Raw genomic sequence first — 11,665 nt, forward strand, 5'->3', positions numbered from 1 at the left:
AGTGATGAGTGATTTTTTTTTTGGGTGTCCAACTATGAACACTTTAAAGGGGACTGATCTTCAGAAAGTACTCAGCACCAGCCGCCTGAAAATCAGGCCCCAGTTGAGATGTAGAGTTTCCTGTTTGTGGCTGACTTCTTTCTCTTCTCCAAGCTGCTTCACTCCCCACCCTGCATTTTGCAAACCCTGCTTCTCTTGCTTGCTTGAGATTCCCCCTGCCCCCCTTCATCCTCCTCACTCTTCAGACTTGCAAGGGCTCTCCATTAAGACTTAGTGCCAGGGTGCATCCCTGACCTCGCTAAGCTTGGCATCCAGTTTAATCAGCCCTTTGCTCTGAGTGGTATTGTGGGTGTGACTCTCACTGGCTGTCTTCTGTGCTCACTGAACTTTGGCTGCCAGTGCCATTTATTTCCATATGTGGCCTCTTTTTCTGTGTCCTGCTCTGTCCTTCCATGTGTTTGTCATAGTTGCCTCAAGACCAAAAAACTAAAAAAGAGGGGGAGGGAAGAATCTCATCCTTTTTTTTTTTTTTTTTTGCTGTTGTGCTGCTCCTAGCATGTGCTTCTCTTTCTGTGCTTCTTCCTTTAACCTAATGTCAGACCTGTCCTCTGTTACTTTGTGTGGCCCTGCATGCCTGACTCAGAGACCTGACTGAGCCTGGCTGAACTGGTGTTTCCATCTGTTTTGCTTTGTGCCAAGGCCTCCGTTTGTCTGAGCTCACGCTGTATCATCTGACTGAATCTGTTCTGCCCAGCTCTGCTAACAACCTGTACTAAAGCTCTAGTCTGTCTTTATAATGGGCATGCACCTGCACTGAACTCTTGTTTCTGAGGTGGCACTGAGGCAAGTCACTGATGTGTGTGACTTGCATTTTATCTAGAGTAAGAATTCCCATGAACCCATTCCCACCCACCCCCCACCTGAGAATAGTTAATACAACACATTTGTCGGGCTTAAAAATAAGTTTTGCTTTTTAAAAAAAATGTGTTTTATCTCTCTTGAACTTTACTGTAACAACCCAAGACAGCTAATCATTTTGTGTCTGAGTGGAAGCCATGCCCTTCATTTTCCTTCTACCCAAAATGTCACACAGTGGGACAGGAAGTAGAGGGAAGCATTAGAAAATCCATCTCTCTTCCTGTTTCTTCTCTCCCTCCCCCACCCTCACTTCTCTTGGGCTCCTAAAAGGATTAATTAGAAAGATGTGAGCAGGGGTTGGAACGTCAAAAAACAATCGTCACTTTCATATCTGACCCCTATCACCAGCTGCAGAATTAACAAATTGAATGTCGTCAGCAAACAGGAGTTGCAGATGATATGAAGTTCATTACGAGCAGCACAGGGCTTGTGTTCAAAGCTCACTTTAAACAACTCTTGCTGATTAAATTCCATGCAGGAGCTCCTGCCAGAGACTGTTAGAAAATACGAACATCTAACAACTCTTCTTCTCCCCCCCGCCCCAACCCCAGCGCTTTTTTTTTTTTTAACATGTGCCAATTATTTGTCTCCTATCTGCAGGTGCTGGCAAGTATCAGTGCTTTGGCCCCACTGTCTACAGTCTTATCCATTTGGCGCCTGATCTAGTGCTCTCACATTACCAGCAGTGGGTTCTGTTTTCGACTGTGAAAAGCTGTGAGCATAACTCCCGCTCTCCCCCTCCTTTATTTATTTTTTTTCCTCTCACCCTTCTACTCCCACAGCTCTTTTAAAGTGCCTGAAAGTGACAAAATAGATTCTTGGTAACCTTGTTAAGGATGTTATGAGGAAGCATAGGGAAAATTTTTTTTAACAAGTGTGACTTCTGTTTTAACTGCACAAACTCAGGTATATTTCCATTGTCATCCTCTGTTTCAGTTGTAGAGGCTTTCTGCTTGTCCCAAATGCTCTTCCTTTCACACGATGAAGCTGCTACATGTAACAGAACTGGAGTGGTGTTCAAATGTGCTAAAAATCTGTCAAGTCTAGCCTTGTAAGCAATCTCCTGCTCTTGCCTAGTTAAAGAGGAAAGGAAGGCATGGAAGTGAACAAGCATGGAAACATTTGTAAGATTTGGAGTTGCTGTGAAGGGGTTTAGCTTCTCTCTAGGAGCTTTTAGGTCAGGAATCTAACCTCAAACACACATAAATTAACCTTTCTCCCCCCACCCCAGCACATTTTGCTCCTTGTCTATTCAGTCAGTCAAATGGATTTTTGAATTGGATAGCAACATTACTATGAAATTCAGATAGTCTTGGGGAGAATGTGGCAACCTATCCCAATGCAGTATATGTTAATTCAGAGGCCATGATACTGTTAGCAGGATTCTAGCACCAATTTTTTGGACTTGGTCCTTAGAGGCTACCTAGGGGAAGGTACTCTTTAGATCTACCTAGGCTATGAAGACTCTGCTGTCAGAGGATTATGTTGCAATGGGGTAGTCCCCCATATATGTATCACAGATTGGCCATTTCTAGGTAGATGATGAGTCTGTTGGTAATTTTCTCAGTTGGGAAGAATTGTCCTCAATGCTTGTCATTTATGTAGCCATCAATGGAGTTGTAGTTTCCAGAAACTTTGCAGGTTTTCTATACGAGTTTCACTCATAGGATATTTCTATTAGAAATGCACACAACATTCAGGGTGTTTGACTCGGGGGTTTAGTTCAGTTTCCCAAGTTTAATGGTCCAATCACATTTTGTCTCTTTCAGGCTATCTCTGATTAACATACCCCCAACATGACTATTCAAGATTACAAGTTATTTCATTGTAGCAGGTGTCATTATACCTTTCCTTTATTTTCTCTTCTATCCTTCAGTGCAGTCTGTAACACCTGGTCCTAATGAAGTGGTTTGGCTTCTACTCGTGCATCTTTGGGTTACCTGTGATTGCTCTGCTATTTAGTTTTGAGAGAGAAAAAGCTGGTGTTTCAAAAAAAGAAATCAGCCAGTTGGATTTTTCATGAATTTGGCTGATACGGTCCTCTTACATCCAAAGTTCCCACTGCAATTTCTTTGCTTTTAATTGTGTATGTGGGTTTCCCCAAATACTTGCTTACATGTTGATCTAATAATTGCATTTAAGAGCCTGATTCCCAGAATTAGGTACCTGTGAAAACTTAATAAAAATTACCTAGCATTTCAAATTCAAAATTACACAGCTATTACAGACTTCACTTGCATGTACATCTGCTCTTATTTGTGCATGCAGTCCCAGTAATTGCATATGCAAACACATACTGGTACTTCATAGCAGCAACTTCTGGCGATGACTGCCCTGTCAATGAAATATCAGCTCATTCCTCTAGAATTTCTTTCATCTTAAAAAAATCAAGGTAACTCAACAATTAACAAATGTTGTTAATGGGAAAAATCCACCACCAGTGTAGCCATAAATTACCACAAATAAAAACAAAATATAATCTTTATTTCTCTGCTTTAGCCTCAGTTCATTACCATTGTTCTGGCAGTGTGCACAGCACGTTGTAATAATGTAATTAAGAGCAACAATCATAACAGCTTTTCTGTATGTCTGAGCATAGGGTGCTGCATTTCCTGCAGCCTCCTTGTTCCACTTTTTACAGAAGATGTCATCCTTTATTTTACATAAGCAAAGTGTTGCAGGTAAATATTAAAATTCATTGCTATGTTAGTCATTGACATTGGCAGCTCCAGACAAAACTCCAACTTGCTCAGTCTTCCAAAAGCATGCTCCTCTGTCATCCTGCACCTGTGTATAGAGTTAAATTCTCTATTTAATTCTCAGATTTGTGAAATTGTTGAATGGTTTCATTAGCCATGGTAACAATGGGTACTCATTCACAGTGAGGTTAGGACACCCTTGATGTTACTATTGCTTGATGGGGATAGAGTCCTGGGAATTTGTTTCAGAAGTTTCATTAAAAAAAAAAAATTCGGCATCATGCACCATCCCTGGTCACTCAATGTATATTTTATTGCTTAAGACCCAAGCAGTTAACCAAAATTAGGGGTCTTGCAGGTTGTTTCTGTTAGGGGGATAAATTGATGATGGAGTCAAATATTTCTCTGAAGCAGTCTTCTGCATATAGAAAGAATATACAAAGTTCTGCTCCTCTGAGCACAGTAGGAGACCATTCCTTAGCTCACAGTTCCAAGCCCCTTTCCAGACAGCACTTAGCAGAAAATTCTTAGATTTTTCTCAGGGTTAAGGTACTAGTGCTTCTCTGGCTGTGTCCAGTGCCTTCTGTCTCCTTCTGTGGTGCTTTTGCCTTTGTGTGTGTCTGTGCAAGCACACACTTGCACATACACACAAGCAAAAGCCTTCATCCACACAGCTCAGTTTCTGACTGGCCCTGAATGGCTGGCCTGTGTTTTGGGCTGTGGCTTCTGTTTCAGCTATCTGTTCCATAAAGTAAGCGTGGGTGTGTGTGTGTGTGTTCCACTTATCCTGAGTGAAGGGTGATGGTTACATCCATGACTTCAGGGTTTAATTTAGCATGCAGCATAACACACAGTTCCAGCAATCTCCCATGATAATCCACTGGGTACTGTATCTCCCCTGAGTAATACCCCTCCACATCGTTTTACTTCTGGGCTGTTTGTGGGTAGTGGCAGCACAGAATGGGCTCACAGGTTCCATCGGTAGCTCCTGCATGTTTAAGAGTTGTTTAAATCCTTCAGCAGTCTCTGGCACATTGGCCACCTTGATCATATGCTTTTACAACAGTGTTGTATTACCATGCAAGTCTTCGTGACATCAGACCTCCTCATGGACTTCTTGATCCAATACTGATGCCCAGATGATTGGTACTGTGACAGGCCAAGTGACTCTATCGTTTCCATAGGAGGTGGCACACTCATGCTGGCTGGCTGGCTTGGCAATTGTGAGACTAGCTGTCCAGAGAGATACAGAAATATCTCCTTACTCATTCTGGAGTTATGCAGCCACTGTTTTTCATTTCACTTCTTGATGACCGCTAATTCCCATCAGTCTGTGGTCATGGTCTGGTCCCCCAGTAGAAGCACTCAACCTGGTGAACATTTGTCCTCAATACTGCATGGATCCAGCTAACCCAGAGCTGCAGGTGCATGGTGGTTGCAGCATAACTCTATCTGCTGATCTTGGTGTCTCAATCCCCACAGATGGAGCAAGAGCTGAACATTCATCCTGGATTTCATTTGGCAAAACAGCCTAGGGTAAAAACACAAGTGTCTAGGGATTTATGATAACTTGCCCACTGAATTATGAATTTTTTTTTATATCTTCCACAATTCCCATGGGCTGCCAGAAGACCCTTTGCCACTTCAGAGGCAACTTCTAATGGAGAGGAGTAGCAGGAACTGTGGGGCAGGTACCCAAAAAGTAATGCAGCCACAACAGCATAGAATAGTATGAGTATAATTGTAAGGCAATTACAAGCAGCATGCCTAGTCTGAACACACTACATCATTGGTGTGATCTCATCTGTTCAGTTACCAGTGGTTCACTTCCCTAGTGCAGATGCAGTCAGGGTGTCTCGGTCAAGCAAAGCCTATTAGTTTCTCATTAACATATACACCAAAAACCAGACTGAAAGATTTTTGCATTTAAAAAAATAAGTTAGTGGCAATCCTAGTGCTCCCCATTTCTCTAATCTTGTACAAATAATAGAGATGTACTTATAAGCGAATCCATTAAGTATTGTTTATGAACTGTGACAGAGAGTGCAATAAAACCCATGTTTTGGCCCCTGGGCCTTCACCAGGACATTTCTTGATTGAAGAGGGCACCATATAAGTACTGTATTCCGTAACTATACAAAAGCTGTAATAGAGTTAGCTAGCAGTAAAATTGTAATTAATGTCATGTAATATAAAGATTTACCATTTTCTCTAAGGACTCTCCCCTTAAGGCAGTTACTTTGCGTCACTCAATAATGTTCTAAATTAAAATGACCGAGCCCAACTCCCCCTGCCCTCCCTCCCCCACCCTGAACCTTTTTACCCCTTTGCGGTCCTCTGACTCTATGCATGTTCCAGAGGATGTTTACCATGGGATGCCACATCCGTACATAGGAACTATAAAGATCTATTAAAATAATTGATCAATATTGGCACTGGTTTCTCTTTTTCTGCCTGTCTGGTGAAAAGTAAAACGTTTTGTGGTTTGTTTGGGTTTTAGTTTTTTCTCCCTTCAACCGTTTCGTGTTTTCCACAAGAACAGAGTCTTTCTCCCCCCCCCCCTCCCCCCGCCCATACTTCTGTATTGCTGTGAGGATGCTAAATGTGCTATTGGAGCAAATTTTGAAAAATGGTGGTTTGCTTTTGCCACTTTTCTCTGTTAGAGAGTTTTTGCTGAGGTGAAAGTGGTGAAATATTTTGCCTTATTGAATTGGCAAACACCCTCAAATGCTTAGAAATCACAACATTCACATTTGAAAATTCACTCCTGTGAAGATAGTCCGTATGAGGCCTCACTACATTTTAAGTCCCACTTAAACCCTATATTGAGGAGTTAATTAGGACTTAATTGGTGCATAGGTCTTGTGCTCACCCCTGCATGAGGATGAATTTCACTCAAAGCAAAATTAGATAATTGGTTAATTCTAAGGGGTGGGAATGGTGTATACACTTTGAGTATTGAAGCAGCTTAAATCTACAGGTTTCAGAGTAACAGCTGTGTTAGTCTGTATCTTCAAAAAGAAAAGGAGTACTTGTGGCACCTTAGAGACTAACAAATTTTTTGTTAGTCTCCAAGGTGCCACAAGTACTCCTTTTCTTTTTTCTTAAATCTATAGTAATTTCCACCTGAGGGTACTCCTCTTTCTCGCACTGTTAATGTATTGCTAAATAGTTTGAGTTCTCAGGTTCATTTAGAACCTGATCCAAAGGCCATTGGTATCACTGAGTATGAATCATTTTTGTAATCATGCATACGTGATGTCTGGGGTTGAAATGTTTTATTGGCCAAGTGGCACACTGCCATACAGTGAGATGGCCCAACAACTGAACTGACAACCAGAATGCTACTGTGTACCAAATGAACAATAAATAGTCAGGGTGAAATCCTGGCCCCACTGAATGACAAAACTACCACTGACTTCAATGGAAACCAGATTTTCACACCTAGTCTTTAGATCCCAAGTAGGGCTGTAGAGATGGTTACCCTTTGAACCCTTAAACCTGGCAAAACTCACCTGATTTTAATTCTAGTGAGAAAGTGAACCTCTCTGAGGTACACACACATCTCCGAGAATATTGGCCATCCTAGGAATCATCTTCTTTCCTCTCCCCTCAGACTCCCTCCCTAGGAGCCTCAGACTGTGAATGCATGGTATAGCTCTTCTGCCTACCTACTGCCATTCAGTGACATTTGAAATCAGGAAATGTTCTTCTGGTCCAGCAATACTCATAGCCTTTGCCTCTGTTTCTGGCAGTGTCCCAGTGTGCACAGTTATAGTGGGCTAGATTTTTCTGGTACTGAAGTGCCTTCTGAGAAGATAGACTGGCTTGGAAAAGTGCTGAATGCTGCAGGAGGTATTCAATTTGATTTGGGGGCCAATTAAAGCTGAGCAGAGCTCTTTTATCTCCGCACACCCACCTTTCCATTCTAGATATTACGGTACGAGGTTGCTCAGCTTGGTCACTTGCAGCTATTTTGTTTCTGGCCCTTTAACAGGCTGACATAAGCTACAGTAGCATGGATGATTTAATAGAATGTGTGTGATCCTCCTGTTATCACGTACTATAAAATGTAGAGGTGGCAGACCACCTGTGCACATGGCACTGACTAGAAATATTGCCTAGCAATGCTGCCATGCTATCACAGACTATCAAATTAATACGCAGTTTGATTTTCCATCTGACTATATATTGCCTTGCACTGACCTAGTGAGAGAGGCAGCTGCAAATGGTCATTTGCACCAAACAGCCCTCAAGTCAGTTCCCATTAGAACTATCACATCTTTTTCCAGTTAATGAATTGCTCACATCTGTGAAATTACAGCCACTCACTTTTGTTTTGTTTAAATCAAAATTGCAGAACCCATCAAGCAGTCTGCTGCTTCCAGCTACCGTAGTCCCACAACATGATGTTAAGCTGTATGTTGCTGGTTTGTGGTGGTGCTGTTTGAGTTTGACAAGGAACATATTATGCAAAGCAGTGCTGGCCCTGTCCCCAGGAGCAAAAGCACCTTGGTAAGCAGTTGTGGCTTAGAAGAATGAACTGTCCTATGTGATGATAGGTCTGAGTCCTGGAAACAGAACTCAGACTATGAAGTCTGTGATGAGTTATCAGAGACTTGCACTGTGTAATGCTCTTCCAGGAGTGTGACCTATTGATTGAAAAAAGTAGTAATAAATTCAAAGACTGCCCACTTGTGTCCTCACTCTGTCACTAGCAGTAGGACAATGATTATCTTCACAGATCAATATAGGAGAGTCTTTGAATCTGCCACATAAAACATGTTCTACATATCTGATAGTGTGCTAATTAGGATTTAATTCTTGTGGGGGCACCTAAAGACTCTGCCAGTCTTTTCTCTTTTCAACATAGTCTGAGGTTGGAGTTCTGGAAAGTGGGTTTTAATCTAGCAAATATTCTGTCTCATCATGCCATCACCGTTTTCTATTTCTGCCACCAAAGAAGTCTCTCTTCCCCACTATTATTCTCATTCACAATGGCTTAGACTTTGTAGCTGATCAGTGACACTAGAACCTTAGAACTGTAAGACTGTTGCAGCAGTCAGTCTTCATATTTCCCTTTGATTTCAATTTTTGATGTCACTGAGCACTTCCTCTGTGATGCATCTCTCTTTTCTTCATGTGGCAGTAAGTACTATGCTCCTTCCTATTCCCTTGCAGAAGCCACTCCAACGTCAGAGGAAATGAGACAGGCCTTCCACTTCAGTTGGTGCTGAAGCAGGCAGAAAAGAACTGCATGGCAGCATCTGTCAGCAGCCTCATGATGTGATGGTCTGTACTGTGTTGTTCTCAAAGATGGATGATAAAAGATATTCCAGCATACATTAAGATGGAGTTACAGTTCAATACATAGCAGGAACTTAAGGGTAAAAACATTACAGGGATGTTGAAATTAACCCAAAACCAAGCATTAAAAATCGAGAACCTTCAGAGTAAAAATCCAACCATGTTAAGATATGGAAACACATAGTTTAGGTACCTATATAACCTTAACTCTGCCCTGTGGGGGACACTGTGCAATAAGCAGATGATTATTATGAAACCATCTTAGCAGTTGGTCTAGATTAAACTGATTTTTAAAGCTTTTAGGAGTTTTTCATCTCTCTTCCTACTCTCAGGTATCACTACAGGACAGCATTAATGGTGTTTGGATGCATTAACTGTTTCATTCTTGACCTAATGGAACAAAAGGGCTTTTGTAAAATGGAGGTTTGAATGATGGGAAGAGAGAGCTAACTTTTCAGTAAGTTACATGATGAAGCAAGGTGCGGTTTCTTCTGATTAGACTGAACATTTGTGGCCAATGTCTGGAAACAAGACTTCCCCTCCCCCCCAACTTCCTCTAATGGAGAAATACTGGCACATAAGGGATACTACAGCAGTGGAGAAAAACTGATTACACATAGGAAGGCCCCAGTCCTGCAACTGACTCCAAATAGGCCTACCTTGGTGTCCATGTAGAGCCCTGTTCACTTCCAGATGAGCCAGGGGTCTCCTGTGTGTTTCTCAGGGCAGGGTCAGGCACTACGTTTTGTTTTAAACAGGCGTAGGTAGAGAACGCAACAAACAGAAGAAGAAGAATACACTGAGGGGCAGCTTGTGCCAGGTAGGTGTTTGACTGTGGTGGGAGCATAGGAAACGTGCCACTCAAGAGGGAGCTATGGGGAGAGACCGTGACTCAGGAGGCACAATGGCCCCAGCAGCTTCCTGGCACACAGGCAGTCAAGTCGCACATCAGTTTGCAGGGAGGAGGATCTATGGCCCTGCCTATTCCCTATGCTTTCTGGGGTAGCTTAGAGAGTAGGGCCTGTGTTCCTGTTATGCCAGGCCCTGTGCAAGGAGTGTGGAAGGCTTATTGCCCCTCTGCCACCAGCTGCACACCTACATTAGGATCCAACGCAATCAGCCCCGCCTGTAGAGATGGGCCTGTACCAAATGCTCGGTGCAGAACACCATTGAACTCTGTGGAAGTTTTAACTGGGAGCCCGATTTTGTGGCTCAGGGTCATTTCTAACACCAAACTACTGATATACCCAAGAGAAGTGATTCACTTTGCTTCTGTATGTTACCATATACTTCCACAAAGCAAGAACCACCCTTCTTTTTGTTTTGTTTTGGTTTTTTTGGGGTTGTTTTAAATATGAAACTTTTTCATTTGAAATGTGATCCTATTCCCCATTGGCCAGTTTACCAAATGACAAAGACAATAGCAACAAAAGTATCTTACTGAGTGCTTCACAGAATAGAGTAAGGGCTAAATTTTCAAAAGTGACTAGTGATTTTTGCCTCACATGTTGTTGCCTGGCTTACAGAATGTGCTGAGCCACTCACCCTCTGAAAATTAGGCCCATTTAAGATGTGTCAGGTTGGGCACCCAAAATTGCTGGTCATACTTGAAAATTTTATGCCCATGTATGCTGTCTGGGTTACCAGGACAGCTCCACCTGTGTGTGTGTCTGTGTGTCTCTCTCTCTCTCTAAGTGAACCCCGTGAGCTCTTAGGTCTCATGCCTTCACCTCTGCTGGGATGGGATCACTGATTTTCCCACTCTCCGAGCAAGGTGCTGGGCTACAGCCATCTGTGTACCAACTGTGGTTACTCAGCAGACGTGACTGGTTTTGACACATGGAGTTCTTCCCTTTTGGGAGCGTGTCGACCACTCATTAATACAGGTAGCCAGACAGCTTTCTCAGGCCAAAAGTATGGTTTAACCTTAACAGCAGGAACAAAGTATATCCCAAGAGAAGAAAGGGTTTTAACACAGTAAAAGTCTTATACACATGTCCATCTTACCGTAAACCCGTCCAGCCTGTGGTAGTGGGCCAGGCAACTTTTGGTGCTTCAGTTCCTCCATAGGAGCTTGCTCTGTCAGTCTGTTCTCTGTGAACAGCTCCTGACAGCTGCCTCCCCTCTGTGGCATTTTAACTGTTTAGTGTCTTTTAGCCTCTTGGCTCCTAGCCTTTGGCAAGAGACTGGAAGTAGCATCTTCCCAGCTAAAAGCTCAGGCATTCTCTCTCAAGGATCCCTGCCATGTTTACCATGAGGTTGCTTAAGAAGCTATTATGTTGCCTTCCTACTAATTTCCCAACACCCCTGCTTTTAAATGAAACTAATATATATATACAGTAAACATTCCAATAACCCAATAAAGCCATAAAGTTAACTACCCCAATAACAACATTCTCAAATTATTACGGATTAGCCCCACATCCTTCACATATACAACACCAATGAAATGCAGTCCCCTCTGGGGCAGAGCTTAGAGAGGTAGCAAGTTGGCACAGTGCACAAGCATGGATGGCAGGGGAAACTTTGACCAAAGATGTTTTATCTATACTACTTGAATGATTAGTAAGTAGAGAGAAACCAATTCCACATTCAATCAAGCTACAAAGCATTTTTTCCCCTCAAAAATCCTATCATCCCAAACATAAACTCATCCTCTGTGAATTAAAGCAGGATTTGCAACAGCAAAAACTCAGATATTGCACATTTCTGCCTCAAATGTACTTTGTGAAAATAATTAT

The 11,665-nt window shown here is 42.4% G+C and overlaps 1 long non-coding RNA gene across 1 annotated transcript; it reads left to right on the top strand.

Annotated features, from left to right (window-relative positions):
• The first annotated feature begins 1,516 nt into the window (after positions 1 to 1,516).
• LOC122458899 lies at positions 1,517 to 9,666 on the top strand. Its single transcript, XR_006279215.1, has 3 exons — positions 1,517 to 1,632; positions 7,978 to 8,132; positions 8,799 to 9,666. It is a non-coding gene; the product is annotated as an uncharacterized LOC122458899 (long non-coding RNA).
• Positions 9,667 to 11,665: the final 1,999 nt, after the last annotated feature.

This window comes from Dermochelys coriacea, chromosome 2 (genome assembly GCF_009764565.3).
Source record: "Dermochelys coriacea isolate rDerCor1 chromosome 2, rDerCor1.pri.v4, whole genome shotgun sequence".
In the NCBI taxonomy this organism is placed as follows: domain Eukaryota; kingdom Metazoa; phylum Chordata; order Testudines; family Dermochelyidae; genus Dermochelys; species Dermochelys coriacea.